Genomic DNA, 25032 nt, shown 5'->3' with positions numbered 1-25032 from the left:
CAATTTGCATTCACATATTTCTAATAATTTCTATTCTCCACTTCACCCTACCTGGAATTAGCATGATGTAACACTTATTAATCTTTTTTTTTTAAAACAGATTTCTTGGTTAAGCTCTGAAATAATATTAATATGTGTTAGGTAGGAAAAGTCTGAGCCAGCATTATTACACAACTCTTCCTACTCATGTTTGAAAAATAGCTGGTATTTTGGTGGAAGCCACCTGTAGGTCTGATTACCATCCAAAGAAGCAAATAAACTAAAGGATCAGAGTTTTAAAGGTCTACAGGAGTTGAATATCCATGATCTCTCTACCTAGTTTTCCTTTAGTCACTTAAGTAATCAATTTATTACAATGTTTTGGACTAGATGTACAGACCAATTCTCCTGCTCAAAACATAAATATTAAATACTGGGTAAAACATTAGTTTAAAATTTGGCATCTGTACATGAACTGGAAAGAAAGTAATCAAGCTTAAGGCTAGAGAATGATCATAGTACAAGCCCCAAACATACAAGAAGCCAGGAAAGTGATGTGAATATTGTTTTTTGTGGACCCTTAAGTCTGGGACACCAAAAATTTGCATTCTTGATGAATGGGTGAACTAGAAATACATTTCCCATCTCCCCTTTTCTAACACTATCTCAATGAAGAACCTGTTTGGGAAAATTTGAACCCATGAGCTAGAACACACTGGGATATAATAGGGTCAAAGTTCTACACTCCCTGAGTTCCAGGGGTGGAGGTGGGGGTGGGGGTGGGATCTCAAAGAAATAATTTAGTTGAAAGAGGTCAGTTTTCATTAGCACTTTCAAGTGTCTGACAGAAGCAAAGTTTTAAGAAAACTTAAGAAAAAGGACCATTTCCCTTTAAAGAAAAAAAAAAAAAAAGAAAGAAAGAAATCACCACTTAATGCAAGGAAGGCACCATGAGTGAAGACCAGCTGAAACAAAACAGGAGGAATACTCTGAAGTTTTTTTAAAATTAAAATATATGAAATGGAATAGAAAATATAACAAAAGTCATAAAACTATGAAAGGAGTTATGTAATCAGGTTTTTCAAAATCACATATCTATTCTGAGCTCTAGAAGTAGAAAGGAATAAGAATGGAGCCTAGGTAAGATTCAACAGTATTTCCAGAAGTGGCAAAAATAAACTACTTTGCAGATTTTAAAAATCTAACTGAATTAACCCTTTTAATATTAGCTATTCATTCTCTTAAAACAATAGTTCTACAAAAAGTTCTCAGTCATATGTTTCTTCATCCTTTGTAATTACATAAATATATTCACAACACAACCCTCAAAACTTAGTGAAAAATACTCAGAGCAAAAACCAACTATTATGATAATTCAAACAGAAACAGTCATTCTGTTTTAAGCTTACAATCCATAAATTTACCTAATACATTCTAGATATTGTTATCATTTCTTCCCAGGGTGCTTTTCATTTATCTCCTTAAATATGTTAAAAGTCACAGCATGATTCTTAGATAAAAGTAAAAGTTAAAAGACTACTCAAAAAGAAATCATCAGCAAATATAAAATAAAAACTAAGGTTTTAGATATCGGCCTCTTCTCTGCTAATTTTGCATTTTGGAAATGAGTTATTTAAAACATTGTAGGTTAAAATGTGTCAATTTATGTTTATGTATATTAAAGGATATGACTTTAAAAATAATGCTACATTTTAAAATTTAAATATATCTCAAATTCAAATAAATGTTTTTCTGTGATTACAAATATTAAGTTGGCTATGATCATGATGATATTTTTCAGAACATGTGCTTGACATTGAAAAATTAGAAAATGTTTTGGAACTCATTTAAAAACTTTTCCAAATTTCCTTGTCTAAAAAAGTTTTAAAAAAAAAATCGCAAGAAGGGATAAGAAAGCAGATGCCAAAATAAATGAAAACTTAAGCACAGTCAGGTTATATTCAGGCATGGTTTGTCCAATTTTGATGTGTGAAGTCAAATTTGCACCTGTCCTGGGATCTGTCAGTACTGCCAGGAGAGAATGGAAGCTAAGCCTTCACATTTTTACAGAGCACATTATCAACCAATAATGCAACATTTGACATGTCACCATTTCACTGCATGCTGAAGTCTGACGAAATGAAAACCACAGAATGTACAACTGAATAATTTAAGTATTCATAGGCCAAAGTCTTTCTCTTTCCCACACCATCCCCTACCACCACAGGATCCTGTGAAATACATCAGTGGGTAATAGATGGGGAAAGTGAGAGCAACGGAGTTTGAAGTGCAAAGAACCTGGAGGCTTTGCTTTATTTTGTTTTCCTTTCAGGATCCCTGTCTTCTAATAAACAGTGTAAATACTTAGTTAAATCTAGGTGAAATACCTGAGGATTTGGAATATATTTTTTCTGAACATTCTTTGATTTTAAACATGGTGATAATATACACATTTTATGGACAGTTTATTTGCAAAGAAGCCAAAAAGGCTTCTACACTTTGTGTCACCCTGAGACAGAGGAATGAACAGTGCAGTCCTCAGAGTGCTGCCTTGGAACCCTGCCACTGCATGATGGCAGCTGGTGATTAATAATCTTCAACGAAATAGTAATTCAAGCAGGCTTAGGCAGGCTCACAAACTCTAGGGTGCTAACAGTCAAAATTGGTATAAACTCATTTTAAATAGTCTTTAAAATATGCAATCATCCTACAATCAGTTTCTTTCATAGTCTATTATAAAAGATCTGTACAATGCACATATCATATCACATTCATGATTTTTCAGGCACCATGTTTAAATGTTATCCTCAAATCATTAATTCATTCTTATCAACTTTATTTTTCTTTTCAAAAACAGAAAGCACTCATCAAGAGTTCTAATATGGTGTCCTCATAAAGTTCATATGCAAATATAATATTGATAAACTCATGTTCACATGACAGAATTAGATGTAATAAATTGTTGGTTAGTAAAGAAAATGATTTCTATGGATTAATTTATATACTTGAGGTTAGTGTTATTGAAGATCATTTTCAATGATTGAAAATATATTTTAAAAGTGGTACTTATGTTGATGTTGAAATGTTCTGTAGAACAATGTTAAAATGTTGTATAATTTATGTAAGAATGTTTTACAAGTGAGATTATTTTGAACTGTTTCAAGTCATTTTCTTTCCTAAGAATATAATGTAAATTTATATAAGCATTTTTTAAAATTCTATAATGTCCCATAGTTTAATTAAAATAAAGACAATACAACATAAACCCACAAACTCCAATCTTAAACAAAAATAAAATAAAAACTTTATAGACTAACTAATTCTAAGAAGCTCATGGCAAATAACAAGCAAAAATGTTACTTATTTGATGTGTGGTGGAGATAAAACAAGTATATCTAATTTACAATACCTGGTATCTGAAGGCAACTGAGAAGAAATCTTTCCTCTCAAGGTTGCATATTAACAAGGTATGCTACCTTCCTTTTGTCATCATAAGTAGAAAACAAAGGCCTGAAGTTAACTTCAAAGTGCTGCTTACTCAAATCCTGCTTACATTTAGGCAATAAATGCAAAGAATGTTTGTGCCTGAAGATTCTTACCTCCAGTTCTTTTTATGTCTGGAAATTTGGCCCATATATCAACTAAACCTAGTAGTTCTAAACAATTAAGCATTCTCACTCAGATTCTATTTCTCTGTTTCACAAAATCACCATGAACTTGGCATTCCTGGCAGCTCTTGGCACAGTGACTATGGGTCAAAACTGAGATCTGGCAATGTAGTGTGGGGAAAGCTTCTTTACTGCAGCTGCCAACACTTCTGCCTGACTCAGTGAATCAATTTAAATCTTTCAATCTCTCTGTCTGCAGGCATGCACATGAATTAAAATTCAATTTTAGATATTACTTAAATGGAAATACAAGACCAAAGATATTTGAGTACAGTATGAAATGTCTGAAAAAAACAAAAACAGATATTTGATGAGCTTATCTTCTTGGTTTTAAGTATTCTCCAAGATATACTCCTTGTCATGTAGGTTCTTCTATCTTACAATGATGCATAAATATATGTGGCCCAAACACTGCTTTGACAACTTCATTTTCTATATCTTTATCTCCACAAACTGATATTTATCCAAGTAATGATTTAGAATTTTAATCAGTTTTAGCTGCTTCTGAGTGTTACTTCCTGTAGGGTGTGTTCCTACACCTTCCTCCACATCTTTGCAACATCTTAAGGAGACATGTTGGTTGTACTTGAATGAAACATGGATTTTTCAAGTGCAAAAGGGCACATGAGTCAATAACCTGGAATGTTAAGTAAATTCAGTATTCTGTGGCAGTTATATCTCTGAGAGTTTTAAGAGTACCCTAGGAACAATAAAATTTTGATGTTCAGTTCTTCCATGATTCTGTTATCCCTCACCTTGGAAAACATTAAATATGCAAATTAAAAAATTCACGTGAATGAATTAAACATAAGACTCCCTTGTCCTTAAACATATGACTCCCTTGTTATATTGTAGATGGTGGAAAGACCAGAGAGATGAGATGTGAACTTCTGTTCATCTATTTAGTTCACCAGACTTTATCTTTGTGAAAGTGTTTATGGTGAATTCTCATAATGATGATGCCAACTTCCCCAGCATCAGAAAAAGAAATTAGTAGAATGCAATTGGCATAGCAAAATGTTAGGATAATTTCTGTGTGTTTAGAATTCCTTTAGCTTGGTTTAGGACAAACTGGTAGCCTTGCTTGAGCTTTGTGATAAATACAGCTGTTACTCCCTAAATTCTAATCTATGGATATTCTGGTCTTTTTGAAAATGTAAATACATTAGATATATACTGCAACCAACAATAATGATTCAATCTTTCCAAAACATCAAACTTCCAGATTACATACACTTTACTCCTGATAATTGAGTGATTTTCTGGGTCACAAATTTTAATCTCTTTTATTTTCTCTCTATTGTATCATAAATAGTGGTTGGCTCAAAAATAATGTAAAACAGAAAAGAGACATAAAGTACAAACATATAAACATGACTATTAGAGTTTAGGAATTCATTATACATAGTTAACCCCAAATTGTCTGATATACACCATAATGCAAAATCATCCTTCTGTCCAACATCCCCTCCTCCACTCTGTTTGATATTTTTCTTATGTTTCTAACAGTGCCAACATGCACCACTTGGTCTTTTAGAGTACCATTTCCCAAATTTCAGTTGCATTTTCATAAAGCTACTAAAGACAAAAGTTTTGTGATTTAACTTATGGGGCAGGCATTTCATTTGTCACCAGTTCAGGTGTGCTTCTTGGTACCTATTCATTCTTCCTGTTCTATCCTGGCAGTGCATGCTTTTACTTTTCTATAGATACTAGGGGATGAATCAAGTTGAGTTCAGAAGTCCTCTTATCATGCTAGGGAAGAGCAACTTTTGAAAACTATAAATTAACCAAATCTATTTGTTAAGTATGTCAATTATTTCAAGATATCATTTGCAGCCATGGTTCTTGAATCCCTACAGGAAGAAGAGATTAAAGGAAGGGTCAAAATACAAAATTAGAAATTTGCTAAATTAGAAAAAAAAATATAAGTAAAGTGTTTCCCTCTTTACGATTTATTTCCTTTAAAAAATCACAGCTGGAGAAAGCATTCTTTAATTCTATCTGACTAATAACCTAATTAAAAAAAAAACTAAATGCATTAGTAAGGATGATAAAAGATGGGGTTAATTTTAAGGTCATGTTTATGTTAAGCATGTTAAACATGTCTGTTTATGTTAAAGTACAAGGTCTTCAAACTTAAAATTATTTTTACAATAATGAATATGTGGAAAGAATTTAAAATGCTGAACATCAAGGAAATAAATTTTAGAACAAAGCATTTATTATTTTTACTAATTATTAAAATCTGGAAATACCTCAGCCTTTTAAATGTAAATACATTATTTGTGAAAGATTAGAATTACACATAGTGGTCTGGGGACAAAAAGGAAAAAAAAATAAATCACAAAATCAAGCATATCCAGGGCCTTTGAAAAGTTATTAAAATATTCATTTTTTAAAGATTTGGTTTTTAAACATTCTCTTTAACTAAAAGAAATCCATGTATATAAAATCTGTGTGTGGGGCTTGGGTTGTGGCTCAGCAGCAGAGTGCTCACCTAGCATGTGCGAGGCCCTGGGTTCAATCCTCAGCACAACATAAAAATAAATAAATGAAATAAAGTATTATTTCCAACTACAACTAAAAAATAAATATTAAAAAAATCTGTGTGTGTGTGTGTGTGTGTGTGTGTGTGTGTGTGAGAGAGAGAGAGAGAGAGAGAGAGAGAGAGAGAGAGAGAGAGAGAATTTGATACTAGGTTATTTTTGGACTTCTCATAAGATTTGACCAAATATATTTATTATTCATTTTATCATAGAGAATTGAAAATAGTTATAGAGACATCAAGTAACACGGCTTAATGTTAAAAATATCCTATTTTCAGGTATAGCTTATGTTAGACAGAAACTCTACTTGGAACAAAACTTTAAAACACTTTAGTACACTGATAATTCTGTGTCACAATTACAGAATTTCTAATAAAAAAAAATGATGTAAAATCATAATGCTCAGAGCTAGAGTCATGGCTCAGTGGTAGACTACTTCCCTAGCATCTGTGAGACCCTGGGTTTAATCCTCAGCACTGCATATAATAAAAGATATATTGACAACTAAAAATTATTTTTAAAAAATATAATGCCCAACACCCAATTTACAGATGAAGTAATTCAAGTTTGTCATTCATTTCAGACTAACAACAATTCTAGAGCTCAATAAACCAAAAACTAAACCTTAGAACTTTGCATTTTATCACATTCCAAATTGTAAGATATAAGCATTATTCATCACAACTTTTATTTTCTAGTCTTCCTCCTGGTGGCACAATGACTCATTCAGACTTCTATACTTGCATGAAATATTTTCTCTGTTAAAAGCATGATTTTGATTATATTGACTTTTACAGACTTTACCAGATACTTAAAATCTTAGCAATTTTAGAAAACATTATAGAAGTCATAACTTCAGAGAGAAAGAAGTAAGGAAAAAGAGAAAAATAAGGAGAAAGTTCTTTTGTTTTCTCTGAATACTCCTCACTCTATACATAAAAAAAAAAATATTTCCTTCATGGAACCCACTCTATACATGAGCTTTTACTTACTTCAGTTTATAATTATAATATATAGAATGTCTTAAATTCTCAAAAGGAAGCAGTCTCTAATTATATTAAACATAAATTAATAAATTCATATAATAATTTACTAATTTTGCTAGCATGACTAACATGTTTGTTCCAGCTCATTCTTTTTTTTTTTTTTAATCAGGCAATTACTTGTAGTGTTTATTTTTTATTTATTTATTTTTTTTATTGTTGGTCATTCAAAACATTACATAGTTCTTAATACATCATATTTCACAGTTTGATTCAAGTGGGTTATGAACTCCCAATTTTACCCCGTATACAGATTGCTGTATCACATCAGTTTCCCTTCCATTGATTGACAAATTGCCTTTCTAGTGTCTGATGTATTCTGCTGTCTGTCCTATTCTCTACTATCCCCCCTCCCCTTCCCTCCCCTCCCCTTTTCTCTCTCTACCCCTTCTACTGTAAATCATTTCTTCGATTTGTATTATCTTGTCTTACCCCTCCTTTCCTCTTATATGTCATTTTGTATAACCCTGAGGATCGCCTTCCATTTCCATGCGGTTTCCCTTCTCACTCCCTTTCCCTCCCACCTCTCATCCCTGTTTAATGTAAATCTTCTTCTCAAACTTTCGTCCCTACCCTGTCCTTGTTTACTCCCCTTATATCAAAGGGGTCATTTGGTATTTATTTTTTAAAGATTGACTAGCTTCACTTAGCATAATCTGCTCTAATGCCATCCATTTCCCTCCAAATTCTATGATTTTGTCATTTCTTAATGCAGAGTAATACTCCATTGTGTATAAATGCCACATTTTTTTTATCCATTCATCTATTGAAGGGCATCTAGGCTGATTCCACAATCTTGCTATCATTTAATTCATAATTCTACTGGAATAAAATATCTCGGTAGAGGAAACTGCCTAAATATTCATCCTATAAGTAGTTAATTTTGGTAAGAGAACAGATAAATCCTTGCTCTAAAGAAGTTGAAGGTTTAGTAAGTTAAAAAAGAAGAAGAAAAGTACTGATTACAATACAGGGTATTAGTCCCAGAATTAAGCATGGATGCTATGGAAGAACCATAGACAACTTACCAGGTTAAGCAATATTTTATGTATAGAAAAGGCATTTTATAAAAAAATTACACTTGAGTGGTTATTAGAGTGAGAAGGTTTTAGCGGAAACAAAAAAGTATGAGGGGATTATTCTCACAGATCTGAAGTTCATTTTCAAGTGAAAAAAAATTAAGTAATAAGGTAGGAGATGATCCCAGGGATGCTAAGTAACAACATTGTATGAGCAATGTGGAATGCAAACTGAGATGCAATGAAGCATAAGGACAGAGAAATGTACTAAGCAAATATCAGGGTTCTGTTCACTAAAAACACATAAAAACAGAGTAGTAAAAAATGGCTAAATACTGCTCAATAGTGATTTCCTTATAGCCCCACTCTGTAAAAATGACAGATGTCTAGACTCAAGATTTCACAGCGTGAACTTGGACAACTTTACAAGTGTGGAAATGTCTCCAATACCAATGAAACGCCATTTTCTCACAATGTTATAATCATCTGAGCTCAGAAATGATTCTAACATGACTTTCCAAATGGATTCCTACAAGCATTTATTTCAAATTTAAGAAATGTTGAAATGAAGAACAGAATAATTACTTTCTTCCTGGTGTTGTATATAAGTATCCACACTCTTCTTTATCCTTGATGTTCTTCCAGACAATGAAAAGACAATAGAAGATATGCATTATAACATAAAATTTATTTGTTTTAGTGATCTGATACTCAGTTATTAAAATGCAAAAAAATCTAATTTTCATACGTGCCTAGAACACATTTCTCCAAAGGCATGCATGCCACCAGGCATATGTCTTTTTCCATTCATCACTTTCTTGTTACAAACCTGTAACAGGTTTTCTGGCTGTTTGAAGAGAGAAAATTGTGTCTGACAGTAAGAGGCATGTTATATCCAATTCCATTTTCCACCTCTTTCTCCTTTACTTTTGACACCTTTTTGAAAATTCCAGTGCTTAATTGAATACCTAGAAGTGTTGCATGTGAAATATTTTGAAGGAGTTCAATGGGGATAGTTTACAGCAATACATAAGATGACAGATATACTGAGAAGGGCTGAAATGATCTTATGAGGTGTACATACTAAGAGGGAGCACATCACACTGCTGTACTAGTAACATACCAACAGATTAGACATTATTAAGAGCCTCAGACTCTGACATAATTGCATAATTTTTTTCATATTTGAGGTTATAGATTGACCTTTTTCTTAGCAAGATGAGAAATTTGTTTTTCCAATGGTCGATGGAGTATGCTTTAAAAACAACACATTATTTTTCTACTGTTAGTTTCCTATGAATCAACATGTACAAAGGCATTATAGAATATTTACTATTTTATTGTACACCTTTAGTACTAATTATGTTTGGTAAGCCCTGGCATTATACTAAATTCTAAGAAATATCAATTGATATCTCTGATTAAATATGGAAGAAATGCCACCAGAAATTTATTGATTTTACTTTTCCAATGACCACCTTCTACCACACAACTAATGAGAGAAAATGAATCATAAAGAGAAATTTTTTTTAAGAATAAAATATTTCAAGTCATTTGAGGAAAACTGGATTCACAGCATTCACCTGAGCAGATTGAATGCCCTCTGAAAGCAAAGGCATTCAAAGGGAGGACCAATCAGAAGTGCAACTTGCCCCTGGAGAACAACTGATTAGTGTCCAAAGTCTCCATGGGAATTATGGATGAAAATAAAGATATTTACTGAAAGTTACTGAACAGAGGAGTGAGAACTTTCCTGTTCATTCTCAGCCCTTCACTCTTTGAATCTTTCTTCCCTTCCCATCCCTCACAGAAGAATTCTATCTGAAGACTATAAATGAGAACTGCCCAGTGATTCCAAACGGGGTAAGGAAGCTGACACCTATTCCTACTGGCTGGTAGGTTTTTAGGATTGCATTTTTAGGATGTCTGAATGATTTTTAAAACATGGTGATTACTGAAAAATTAAGTTTCTTAAACTTACAATTAAATAAACTAAATACAGATAAAATTAAAACTACCATGTTCTCAAATACTTTAAGATTATCTATGCTTAGGAGGACATTTTGTCTGTACCTATATGGTTTAAATATTATTAAATGCTACATAAATACTATAGAGTGGTGTGCTACTGCACATCTTTTCTTAACACTGAGCTCAGTGACACTACACTGATAGCTTAAAATTAGCCATGATGGGAGCACATACACACTTATGGTAATTGCCAAACTCTACAAATCAGAGCTGGATTTATTCTTTTGTTGTTTGTCTAGATTTAAGAAAGTGATGGGGAAAATGTGAATAATGCAAATTAGACCTAAAATTGTGCTGTATCTATTATAAAGTGTAAAGATGTTTCAATTTAAGGAATATAATTTTATGAGAATGAGAAATAGTTTAACAATGTATCACATACCAAAATATATTACATTAAATTAAAAAAAGTTAGTGGGCTGAGATGCATCACCATTGGCAAATTATTGTTGAATTGTACCCATAAGTTGGCTATGAAACAATGAGGTTGACAAAAGTCACTACATTCTCCTTGCTCTCAGACATAATATACATTGCCTTTAAAAAAATACTATATATTTTATTCTATATATACATACTTTCAGACCCTTGGTAATTTCTCATCTTTTAATATCTATCCAATATTTAAAGTACATTTGCTTCTTAATTCTGCAAATTTCTTTTGTCTTATGACCACTAAGTTTCTCTTCATATATGTTCGTTCTGCTACCTTCCAGTGAATTTTGACACTAATTTTGTATTTCCTACTTCCAGAATTTCTGTTTCTACAGTGTGTTCTGTTTTCTGTTGTTGTTTCTTTTCTCCCAATTCTGAGCTGTCTTTTTGAGAGTCTTATACTTCTGTTAATATGTTTTTTTTGCCCTATTCTGAACACATTAACTATATTTATATTATTTGCTTTTAATTTTTTGTCTGCTCTTTGTTTCCACTGGTACCTTGTTTCCGTGTGTATTTTGCAGTTGTGTTCTGTGATTTACTTGATCTACTTGATCTCTTCTCTGTGGGAGTTGTTAGGAGCCTGGGATGAATATATTAACATTCCAGAAAGAATTTTGTTCCCATATTCTCATGAAGTGTGTGGGAAGCACTAATAAACCAGAGTGCATTTTAAGATTAATGCTGACATATTTCTCTGTCCTTGGAAACAACATGAATTCAGGCGATTTCACCAGGAAATTCTTCTCATGTCAATGAATTATCAGAGGAGTTTGTTTTTGTTTTTGTTTGGTTTGGTTTTTTGTCTAGTTTTGTGGGTGCTGTTAATCAAATCTCAGGCCTCATGCATGCATACCACTGAGCAAATCCCCCAATTCTTGGTATTTCATACTACTTAAAGTCACTGCTGAGACAGGACCTCCCTGTCCCCTGCATGTTCTTTAATTACTGAGTTTATTTATTTCAGAATTTTTATATTTATTATCTTCCCTTGGTTATAGCTCTTTGTTCACTGAAGCACATACAGCCTGAGAACAGATCCCTAAACTCCCATGGGTCCCAAATCATTGTTAAATGCTAAAGGGCAATTAAAAACTCCTAACAGGGGCTGGGGTTGTAGCTCAGTGGCAGAGTGCTTGCCTAGCACCTGTGAGTCAGTGAGTTCCAACCTCAACACCTCATAAAAATAAAGAAATAAAACAGTTACTTAAAGATTATATTAAAAAAAACTCCTAACAATATCATATTGCACATATAAAATTTTGTTAGAAGGGTAAACTACATGCTACCTGATCTTAACACACACACACACACACACACACACACACACACAATTTCTATAGACCACTCAAGCTCCAATTATAAATGTCTCTAGGCCAATTGACATCTTTTACACTACCAATTTATCCTCATTTGTCATATGGTTTGGTCCCCAAACTGAATTGAATTCTTGAATTCTTATTTTCTTTGAAAACTAATAGTTGCTTTAAAATTATAATTTTTACACTTTATACAGTATATTTTAGGCATATTGTAATAAGTGAAATTTTAGATACATAGATTCCACGTTGCATAATTATGTAAAGCAGAATTTTAAAATATAAATAAAAATCAAACTGTTAATTAAATGAAAGATTAAAGTTAAAAAAATTGAATTTATGATAATGTCTAACAGTTTTAGGCATTAAGATTATCAATTATTGTTTTAGTTTTTGATTTTTTTTTTTTGTATTTTCTTAAAGTTCTTCTAGTAAATATAGCTTACACTGGAAAAGAAAAACACTTGCTATTTTAAAGTAACACAGGATCACATAAGGCTCACTTTTCCCCAGACACTGTATTAGCATTAACTAATCTGTGAAACAGACATCTGAGATAATCAATGTTGTTAATTCCTTTTTGTGTATGGGAGGGATTAGGTACTGGGGATTGAACTCAGGGGCAGTCAACCACTGAGCCACATCCCCAGCCCTATTTTGTATTTTATTTAAAGACAGGGTCTCACTGAGTTTCTTAGCAACTCGTTTTTGCTGAGGGTGGCTTTGAACTCACATCCTCCTGCCTCAACCTCCCCAGCCACTGGGATTATAGGCACAAGCCACCAAGCCCAGCTGTTAATTCCATTTTACTGATGAGAAATTCAGGGTTGGAAAAGTTTTCAAGTTCATGAAGTTAGTGAAGTTAGTGATGTTGGTTTTTAGCACAGGCTTTCTTGCCATAAACCCTGTGTCTCAACCACTGCTTGTTATTAACTCAGCATAAATTGGAACACTATGCCATTGGTTCCAATTCAAACATTCTTTATTTAGGGGCAACAGTCTGAAGACCCCCATTCCAGTCCCTAATTATTCCTCTAATTACCTACTTGATCTTCAATGACTCACTTGCTCTATCAGAGTTCATTTTCCACAAGCATAAAATCAGCAATTTAAACTAGATTAATCTCTGAGGATCTTTCATCTCTAAAACTTTGTGATAGCATAATCCTGTCAGATAATTATTTCTCATGTATCATGAAATTAGAAATTAACCATTTAATTGAAAGATGAGCAGAAAAACTCTTAAATTAAGGTAAATTAAAATACTCAAGCATTCTAATATTTCATAATGTAAGATTTTAGGAATCAAAATAATTATATATACACACTTTCAGGTTACTTAAAATACAAAGAAATTATCACTAAGAGTAAAAGAAAAATTATTCCACAAAGGCACTCTACCAAAAATCTAACTTACCTTTAAAAATACAATGACTTTGTTATTCTAGTTACTAAATACACCAAGTAAGCAAAAGGAATCATAATATGCCTTTATCAAAATGAATTATTCTTATAATAGACATTTTTCAGTGGTTCAACTTAACATTCATGCTCTTCAGATCTTGGTGTATTTTAAGAATCATCTTCAATGTACATTCTATATTTTTTTTAACCAATGTTTACTCTATAATTACAAGGTGAAAATATTTTCTATTGTTGAAACAAAGGAAAGTCAAAACAACAATACATTTTTTTTCATGTAGAAGATTCAGAATAAGATTATTTCCAATGATGAAATAATACAATGACCTTGTTTCCAAATGACATGATTTCAAAATTTACTGAGTGAACCACACAAGAAAAACAGAATGAAAAATTATCTTATATGACTTTATGATAGATAATCTCTGTCTCAAAAATAAATTCTTAAAAATATTTTGATAAGACATGCAATAAAGAGCATTCCATGAAAATATTAAAAATAAATAAATAAATATACTTGCTTGTCATAAACAGTACAAGCCAAAGGAAAAATATGCTAACACAATCCCTTACAGCCAGGGGTCACAAAAGAATCTTACATGTACTACAACTTTTTTGATTGATAAACGAACAGGGATTAATAGCTGGTAGTATGAATTTAAAATAAATGGTAAAGCAATATGGAAGGTCATTCACAACACTTTGTACTTTGTTGTGACTAGTGCTCTGGAACCTGACAAATCCACTGAAGCCCATCCCTATGTACTTTGTTTCCTGTGCAAAACGTGGATAATTATAATAATAACTCATAGAATTGTCAAGATTAAATGGATTAATAGGTAGAAACAATGTAGATAAGACCTAGCTCACACTAAACCTTAATTAGTGTTGAATATTGTGCTGCTTCTGCTGCTGTGTTTAGTACTACCTTAATAAATTTGGAAATAGAAAAAAAGATATTTAAAATATAGTCTGTGGTTTATAACACCATGATTGATGATGTTTATATAGTATATTTTAGTAAGCAGCTTCAATGGGTAAGTTTAATATACATGTGTGTTAGGGGTAAGGATTGTAGATTGACACTCTCTGAATGTTAAAGTCAATATAAAGCAATCTAGGTGCTGGAAAAACTTGGAAAAAGGTAACATAGTATTGTGAATATAAATATTGTTTCTCTATGTTCACTACATTAATTTTAAACAAGGAAATATTGAGGTTCATAGAGTTAACGCATACATGCACCACTCAAAAACATCTTGAATTTCAAATTCAGGCCACAAATTTAATTCATATTATTTGGCTCTATTTTTTAAATATTATGGTGAATTTCCATAGATGATGAAATATGTGAGGGCTTCTTAGATTTAAACCAATAAAATATATTAAGAATGATAATCAAATATGTACAAACATTAGGTTATATATAATTCTGATGAAGACTTTATTAAATATTGATTCCCCTTTATACTTTTACGTAGCTTGTTTTGAAACAATTATCAAAAATTATAATATTCAAGGGTGTGACCAATATTTTTAGTTACATTCATAGATAACATATTTTTGAATAATACATTCATGGAAAAAATTGAATTTCAACTTGATGGTGCCACCTCTCACATAAACCAGAGGAATATGATTATGTGGGTGTTAGAAGTGCCACAGCTTTTACTATGGTAATTTCTCCAGGATAATCATAGCAGAAGTAAAAAAAAAAAATCATGCTTACATAAGCAGAATCAAGTTCTTCTAGCTATTTTCATATGAATGCTAACATCTCTCACTACAAAATGTACACAACTTCCACTGAAATGAAATCTACTTAGGGCAGGGATGATCACAGGTGCAATGCTTCATATTTCTGGACTTAGTTCCATGTTTACATATAGTTACTTAAGTTAATATGTAAGTAAATAATATGTCTATTTTATATAAGTTAAAGGAATTGCTTTTACTAGCCAGACCAGAGAGTGATTTTTTGGAAGATAAAAGTCTATTTCTTCCTTATACCAATTTATCCTTGTTTTACATGGCTCACATTGAGAATAAGCAAATATTATATATATATATATATATATATATATATATATATATATATATATATACCCTGTTTGCCTCTCTCTCTCTCTCTCACACTCTCTCTAGAGAGAGTGAGAGAGATGGAGATATATATGGCTATATATAATATATATTGATATATAAATATATATGGATATATATCCATCCCTAGGAATAATCTCAAAAATATACCCTGTAAAACTCTGAAGTAAAAAAAGAATTTTACTGCAAAAGTTTTAAACATTTTTTTCCTCATTCTTAATGTTGTCTTTTAGAGAAACATTATCAAATCCTCTAATGTGTGTATAGTTAAAGATACACACATATAAGAATTATTTGTATATATGATTTATTTATTTATAGTTCAGAATCTATTATAGCAATTTTAATCATATGGAAAATGTTTTATTCAATGAAATATTAAACACATTGCTTAGATTTATATCAAATAATGCATGCACAAATTAGTATCTATAAAATAATTATTTGAAAATGGCTTTTTTTCTTTTGAAAGAAAGCCTTATATCTTCAGAATTGTGCTCATTTTTCATAGACTACTTTGAATTTTATTCAAATATTAACTCAGATAACAAATTTTTCATCTTCAGAAGCTTCCCAATAGATCTGAACCTTATTTATTCAAACTAATACAATCATTTTGGAAGACGCAGAAGCCCTGGTGGCACGCTAGCATGGGCTTGCATCCTGATGAATAGGGGATGCAACACCAAATGCCATCCCTTGATAGAGCACATGGACTTTCTAATCCATCACCCACTGGACCTCACAATAAACTGTGAAGTCAATTACATATTTCTCAACCCTGTTATGTAACTCAGGAACATTTACTAGGAGAAATTGCTAAGTGCCAGAGTCAGGAAAAAAGCTAATGCTTTGGACTCTAAATTTGATGTGCTTTCTACTTTACCATTTTATTTGATGAGGACAATTGCTCCAGAACTAAGAGCTACATAATGCACTCTATTAATCACCACAGGATAAACAAAATTTCCTAAGCATCCTAGGAAATCTTCTCTTTTGAAGAAAAGATAAGCGTTCACTCTGAAAAAGATATCCTAAGAAAATCCTACGGGACAAAAAAGAGCTTTACTGCAAAACTTTTAAGCCTCTTTCATCTTCCTTCCTTCCTTCTTTTCTCCCTCCCTTTCTCCTTCCCTCCCTCCCTCCCTCCCTCCTTCCCTTCCTCCTTCCCTTCCTTCCTTCTTTAGTTCTAATCATTTGTACAAGTCAGTAGAAAGCTCTTCAATTCATTGTACACAAATGGAGCAGAATTTTTCACTTCTCTGGTTGTGCATGTAGTCACAAGATTCATGCAATCCTACATATACCTAGAGTAATGATGTCTGTCTCATTCCATAGTCTTTCCTGCCCCTTTACCACCTCCTCCCTCCAGTTTGCCCCATTCAAGTCTTAAGATTCCATTTTACAGAATCATTATCAAACCTCCTAAAACATTCACATATGAACTTAACATGTACCAAAATTATGTGGAAATAGCATCCTTTCTAAAAGAATTTATTTTCCCTTCTAATGCCTCGTTCACTCAAAAACCTTCTGAAATTTTTAAGAAATGTTAGAAAATAATGGTTACCCATGAACACAGACAAAACAATATTCATATAAAAATGTGCAACCTTTAAAATGTTAATTCCTAATATTACTGGAGGATATTATAAAACTAGACTTACAAAATCTTTCCAGATTCTTGCTATGAAATCTTTGGTTAATTCTCACTATGACTCAGAAATATTTTCAATCATTTCTAATTAATTCTCCCCAGATTCATTTCTAAATTTCTTCAGTCTCTACTGTACTTTACCAGTTCCAAATTGCTTCAGCTATTACAGAGATCATTATAACCACTCCACATGAATTTCTATAATTTTCCTCCCTGTATCAATGTACATGATTATTTCAGCAGCTTAATAGTTGAGTGTTTACCAAATTTCTCCTCTTAACTCTCTTCTAAAAAAATATCCACCATCATAATCTTTCTTATTTTTGTCCACATAATTCAGACATGTCCCCCCAAATGTTCCATGTTATACTGAAATTTAACCATTTTCAAACATATATCTATACTCTGCAAACATTGAAGAAAGACTCTACTTAACTATATATATTCAATCCTTCCCACCCACTCATTCCTTAAGTTTTGTACTGGCCTTCCATTAATACCACTACCACTATAATAAAACTTCATTATATATTTAATCATGTATTCCTTATCTCTAAAGCTCAGGAAATTGTATTGACCACACCAAAACAACATTCCACAACAGGTAAAACAACCATCCTTAAAGAGGCTTTTTCACCACAGAGATAATGCTCACCACTGGTACATATTTCAGTTTTGAACTTGCTCTTTCTTTTTATCCTTTTCCCACAAAATACAAGTATTTAAAAGTAATGACATAGATGTATTCCACACCTCCCACATATTAATCTTGACAATTTATCCAAGACCATAGTGTTAACTTATACCTGCAGTCTAATTTTTAGTTATCACTACATCTTCTTTTGTTCAATTCCAGTTCCACTTTTTCTTGTGTAGTCCTATACCTATATTCTGGCGGAAGTAAAAATCTCAGCTCTGACCTCATACTGCCTAGATTACAATTCCAACACTGCAAAATACTTTCCTAAGTTTGACTAAATTGATCAACCCTAAATTCACTAACATAAGAAAAAGTTTTTTTGAGGCATAAATAAGTAATTTATATAAAACTTAACAATGTAACAATGCCTGAAAACAGCAAGAACTCAAGAAATATGAGCTACAATTGACAATTATTTCCACATATTTGCCTATCCTCTTGTGTTCTTTATGTATTTGACCAGTTACCACAGGCCAAATACTATTCTTTGACCCTCCCATTAACCAGCTCAAGAAATACAGTATCAAACCCCTCCAAATCTTTCTGCACTGTATCTTCATAACACCTTTCCTTCCTTCCTACTACTCTCCTAGTCTGAGGCTTATTATCTTCCATTTGCTCTGCTTCAACAGACTCCCTGAGTTCCCTGATCTCAGTTGCTTGGGCTTTTATCTACTGCTTATATCCTGGGAATTTCTTTTTTCTTTTGCCTAAAGCAAATATATAAATCATAACATTGCACAAATCAAACCTTCCTATTCTTTGCTTTGTTTGATATTAAATTCAGGAATCCTCGTTTGACACTCAAAACTTCTAATTAGTACTTTCAATTCCAATATTACCAATTCTTTGCAATAGAAAATGTTTTAAGCAATGTAAACTTAATATATTCAGTGTTTCCTGCATATGGTCCACATGCTAAAACTCTTCTCTCCTAAGAAATTGCCTGGGTAAGGGAAATTCATGTACTCCCTATAATTCATGATGCAAATGGAATTATATTTCCTCCACAAAATCTGAATATTGTGGTCTAAAGTTCTCTATACCTCTTCTAAGGCATAAAAATTGGAAGGTTTTAAAATGTTGTAAATGGCAAAATGTGAATCTCAGCAAATCTCCAAAATCAATGATAAAAAATAATATTGAGTTAAAAAACCATTATAGAATTCTAAAAGATAAAGGTAAACAACAAATTGAAAAACACTTATTCAAGAAATGCTGTGAACATCATATAAGAAGTTGGGTAAGCTGAATATTCACATGCCAAGATATTACCTCATACTACATTAAAACACTAGTGCAAAACTGCTTATAGAACTAAAGAAATAAATATATAAGATTTTTAGAAGAAAATAAAAATATTAATGAACTTAGATTATTCAGGAAGTTCTCTGATACAATGCCAAAACTAGGTAATTAAAAGAAAAACAATATACTAGACTTAAACAAAAATTTTAAAATTTGCATTTTAAAATACATTATTGAGAAAATAGAAAAGAAGAAAAAACAATCTCATAAAAATATTTCAAATTATATATCTGATAAAAAACTTCTGTCCAGACTATTTATGTAATATAGAAAACTAAATAATAAGATGAAAAAAAAAATTTAAAAAAGGAACATAATTTGCACACTTCATCAAAGAGTTATACAGATATCAAGGAGAATAGGAAAAGAAATCAAACATTGTAAATCATCAGGGAAATATAAATTAAAATTTTAATGAGATAGAAGTTCACACATTTTACATAATTGCAAGGATGTGAAGTAAATAACAAAAGTATTATGTATTATGTGACACAGTATACACACTTTGGAAAACCATTGTGCAGTTACTTTAGAAGGTAAACATTAATAAAACTAAGCAATTTCCTCCTAGATAGATACCCTGGAAAAAGATCATAAATAAGTATTTTTATCCCCATTAAAAAAAAATCTCATCTGTTGAAGCACTCTCCCCCTTGGTAACTGCATTTGAAGATAATAAATAAGGTTCAATCAAGTTATAAACATGATATAATGAGAGCAACTAAGAACAGAGCAGGGAGGAAGAGCAGGAAGAAAAGATTAACATTAAACAGAGACATGAGGTGGGAGGGAAAGGGAGAAAAAAAGGGAAATTGCATGGAAATTGAGGGAGACCCTCATTGTTATACAAAATTACATATAAGAGGTTGTGAGGGGAATGGGATAACAAACATGGAGGAAAATGAATTACAGTAGATGGGGTAGAGAGAGAAGATGGGAGGGGAGGGGAGGGGGGATAGTAGAGGATAGGAAAGGTAGCAGAATACAACAGTCACTAATATGGCAGTATGTAAAAATGTGGATGTGTAACCAATGTGATTCTGCAATCTGTATTTGGGGTAAAAATGGGAGTTCATAACCCACTTGATTCTAATGTATGAAATATGATATGTCAAGAGCTTTGTATGTTGTGAACAACCAATAAAAAAAAAAAAAAAAAAAAAAAAAACCATGAGGGCCTTTATCCAGTAGGGTTAGTATTCCTAAACAAGAGAGGTCACAGAGCCCAAGCACATTATTGTTTTGCACCCAAAGAAGAAATCACATCCACACAGGCTGAGAAGGTGTTCATCTCTAACCCAAAAAGAACAGCTCTCACCAGACTCTTCACCCTATTGGCGCCTTGATGTTGGACTTCCCAGCATTCAGAACTATGAGAAAAATAGATTCCTGTTGTTTAAGGTATCCAGTCTCTGGCCTTTTGTTACGGCAGCTCAATCAGACTAAGACACAAAATTAAATATATACATGTACACAAAGGCTTTTACATAAATATCCATAGCATCATTTTTCCTAATAGCAAAAAAAATAATAATAATCAAAATAATGCAAAGTTCCGTAACTTTTGAATTAAAAAGAAAGTTACGTATCCCTACTATGGAACACTATACATAATTAAAGAAAAACAAAATTCTTGACACATGCTATGCAATGAATGAACATCAAAAATCAATTCTAAGCAAAAGATACATAACACAGAAGACTACATATTATCAGATTTCATTTGAATGAAATAGCCAGAAGAGACAAATCTACAAAAAGCGATTTGTTGTTGGCTGGAGGTGGTATGTGACCAAAAACTGATGGACTATAAACAGGCTTGAGTGATGAAAATTGTTGTAAAACTGGATAATTGCAAAATGCTATAAATTTACTCCAATAATTAAATTATGCAATTATAATATTAATTTTATGGTGTCTTAAATTATACCTCAAAATTGATATGAAGAGGAGGAGGGGAAAGAGAAAGTTAAGGGAAGAGGAGAAGACAATGGGCAAACACAAAAGTGCCATGTCTGGGCCCTCAAAACTGGAAATCTTCACTAGGGTAGGCAGGAGCTGTGGGAGGCCTTTGCTTCACATACTGAGATGTTTGGAGAGGTAAATATAATTATGTTGATTTGAGTTTTGTGTTCAGTTACTGGAACACTGACAACCCAAAAGATATTAGTGAGTACAAGTACTGGCCAGAATATGCATCCATGTATTCTCAAAGGTATGATGATTGCATAATTAATGAGCATACCCAAAGGTGTGATTAGTTACAAGTACATAATTCATAAGATAAAAAAATGTGGTCATGAAGAAGAACTAGAGTGAATCAATGTCAGAACTCTTTGCATGAATTCCTTCCCATAGATGTCCACAGCACTTGCTACCTTTCATCTTTCAGGTCTCTGTTTAAAAGCCATTTTCTCAGCTATTCTCCTGACCATTCTATTTGAAATGGCATCCCATCTCCATCATTTCTATCACCAGTAAGCTTTTCCATTTGTAAACTAATTCTTCAACCTGAAATTGTATTTATTATTTGCTGTTCTCTCATCCTACACATGACAAAAGGATATTGGAGTGGGTTTTTTTTGGGGGGAGGGGGGTGTGGCATGTCAGGAATTGGACTCAGGGACATTTGACCACTGAGCCACATCCCCAGCCCTACTATATCTTTTTTTTAAGAGACAGCGTCTTAGCGCCTCACTATTGCAGAGGCTGGGTTTGCACTCTCGATCTTCCTGCCTCAGCCTCCCAAGCCACAGGGATCACAGGCATGCACCAGGCAGGATATTGTTTTTTTGCAGGTAAATCATGAATTCCCAGATTAATCTCTGGCACATAGAAACACAACAAATATTTGTTTAATCAATTGGATGAACGAACATAGATATGACAGCTAAAGAGCAAGATTATCAACAAGACTGAGATGGTGTTAGTTGATTTCAAATGAACTGTTATGCTCAGTACTGTACAGTGGGGATTCACTGAAAAGATAGGTAAGAAAAATTCCTTCTGTTTGTGTGAAGGAAGGAGAGCAGCAGTACAGACACATAGTACCTTCAAAACCTGTAACATTTTGTTTTATACACATAATGAGAGAGGATGAGAATGGAATGCCCTTTGAAGACTTTATTACTTACTGTATTTTGTATCGTGGTCATTTAGGTTCTGCAATAATGTTATTGATATCTGTCACTTGCTAAACATAAGATTCTTATGCTAGTAACCACACTGATACATCTTAGCATTTCTTTGCACATTCACAGTATTTTTCAAATCATAAGCTCTCAATAATATCTATGTAGATGAAAGAATAAATGAATCAGTGATTAACAAACAGTGGCTAATTTTCAGAATATAGAGTCAACAAGCCACATTGGCCACTTGAGGTAATCAGACCAACAAAAATACTGTCATGTTAAAACATTAATTAAAAAATAGATATCATAGACAGTGCATTTAAAGGAACCATAATATAATCATTTTTTTTTGGCAATCTCATCTAGGAAACAATCCATGTATTCATGTAAGAACTTACAGCCATGACCATGAGTTACAGCACACAATGCCAAATGTGTAGTAAAAAAACTCTTTCAGAGCATTAGTTAATGCATATGTATAACACTTTTTATATTATAAAACTTGGGAACTTATCTCTTTCTTCAATGTGAAAAGCAATTCCTCTGCTAAAGATGTGGGATAGTTATTTTTAAAATATCACTTGCTCTTAAAACACAGTGAAGGCATTGAAACTTTGAAGTGGTATCTTTTAGTTCAAATCATTTTCCTTACTTTGGCCACATTTTCAAAGAAATGAAAATGAGTTGTTGTTATATCAAAGACAATTTCTTAATTAATATCTTTACTAGTGTTTAATTTTACTTGCTCTACCATGATTCTCTCCATGCTAAAATCACTGTACATGCTCTCTCTCTCTCTCTCTCTCTCTCTCTCTCTCCATATATATATATATACATATATATGTATGTATACACACACAAATCTATATACATATATCGTCTCACAATCTCATTGTTTGTAGACATATATTTCACTTTGTTATTTTTTTCAAAGTTCTTTGAAGATGCAGTGCTTCCATATGCTTCCTTAACTGTACAATATTGTCTTGTACTGAGACAGTGAAAATATGGATGTGTGAAGTAATCACCTTATAATTCTAGTCATGCTTTCCAAGAACTTTCCTATTCTTCCTCTTGCTCTGTTTTCTGGGGTTTGTCTGTTTGCTGTTCATTATCACATATTAAACTATGGGTCTGGAAAATCAAAAGATAATATATTAGTTTCTCTTCACTATTCTGGTCATAGATAACAAAAAGCTATAAGGTAACAGAAAACCTTTCTGTGCAATTTTTTTAAGTGACTTGTTTCTTTTTCCCTTCACTGACTTGGGAAGAAGTATAGCTTTGTTTGTTTTTAAATAAAGCACTACTAAAAGAATGGAATAAAGGAAGATATAGAAAAAATTTTACCCTGTAGAAATTGAGGTAAAATATTCAAGAATTTGTGAACAACTGATCCATCAACTTCTTTAATTAAAGTATAAGGTTTTTTAAAAGAGACATTTTAAATATATAACTGGAGCATTAACATTCATAAAGTTCTTTCCACTTGTCTTATTAACATAACTAAAAATAATGATGCCCTCTTAATGAAAAGCCATTCAACTATGTTATGGGGTGGCTATTCAGAAATCAGCTGTGTCTGGTCAGACCCAGTGCCTTTTTAAAGGGATTCTGACTCTCAGCATTTCTAACATCAAGTCAACCATTGCATGAATTTAGTTTTAGTGAGGAAAACAAAACAAAATGAAACAAACAAACAAACAACAACAAAAAAAAAACTATGAACATAAAGACTTCAGCTTATTAGAGACAGAAGGCAATAGAAGGAAATGATTGTATTTCAGTTAAAGAATGAAATCAGTTAAAATCTCTGCAGGGAATAGTGACAATCCAAACCAGGATATTTTGAGAAAAGTGCTTCTTCTACAAAGGTATGGGTTATGCAGGTAAGAGAGAGGTACAGAAGAAAAATGAGGGATAGTACAAGAGTCCAGAGCTAGTCCTAAGTCAGATGGGTCCTAGGCCAAAGGATAGAGAGGGGAGGAATTACTTAAGTATAAAACCAGAGAGTGATATGGACAACACTGCAGTGCTTTTGGGGAAAGCATCCCTTTTGTTTGAGATACATGAAAAAGGCAGAAAATACACATCCACTGATATGTCAGTGACTCCCACGTAGCAGACCTAGAGATAAACCAGTGTTCCCAATACCTTTCCAAAGGTTCCTGGTGTGACAAGTTAGACTAACCAAACTGCTCCTTAGCTTTCTCTTCTGTGAAAAGCTAATAAGTATAGTAACTGCCTTACAAGTCATAAGGCAGTATAAAGATTATGTAGACAAAAACCAAGGCACTTTTAACAGCTCATGGGACATAGTAAGTTATAAATAAGTAAATGTTACTTCACATTGTTGGATTTTTCAAACAAGGCCTTCTGTTAGGATGTATAGCAAATTGCAAATATAAAATCCACAAAATGAGGTTTCTTTCCCAGGGTTCAATATTAATATATCTCTGTGCACTACTCTGTATTAAAAGACCAGGAAAATGGAGGAAAATTCATTCTTTAATTTGCTCTATTTTTGTTTCTCTCTCCTGGCGAAAAATAACCCTTACTTGAACAGCCCAATGTTTTTTAAAACTATGTTCAAAATTAGAGTTACAGAGGTAAATTTAAAATACAAATAGATTTCAATAAAGAGAAATGCATACCTCATAAGCCCCAC

At 32.4% G+C, this 25032-nt stretch overlaps 1 protein-coding gene across 3 annotated transcripts in view; it reads right to left on the bottom strand.

Moving 5' to 3' along the window:
• The window catches only part of Grid2 (glutamate ionotropic receptor delta type subunit 2), a 1404794-nt gene that overhangs the window by 1141964 nt on the left and 237798 nt on the right, over positions 1-25032 (bottom strand). The gene's annotated exons all lie outside the window — the stretch shown is intronic.

Source organism: Urocitellus parryii, chromosome 10 (genome assembly GCF_045843805.1).
Source record: "Urocitellus parryii isolate mUroPar1 chromosome 10, mUroPar1.hap1, whole genome shotgun sequence".
In the NCBI taxonomy this organism is placed as follows: Eukaryota; Metazoa; Chordata; class Mammalia; order Rodentia; family Sciuridae; genus Urocitellus; species Urocitellus parryii.
Note: the sequence above shows the minus strand (reverse complement) of the source record. Positions and strands in the feature narration are given on the sequence as shown.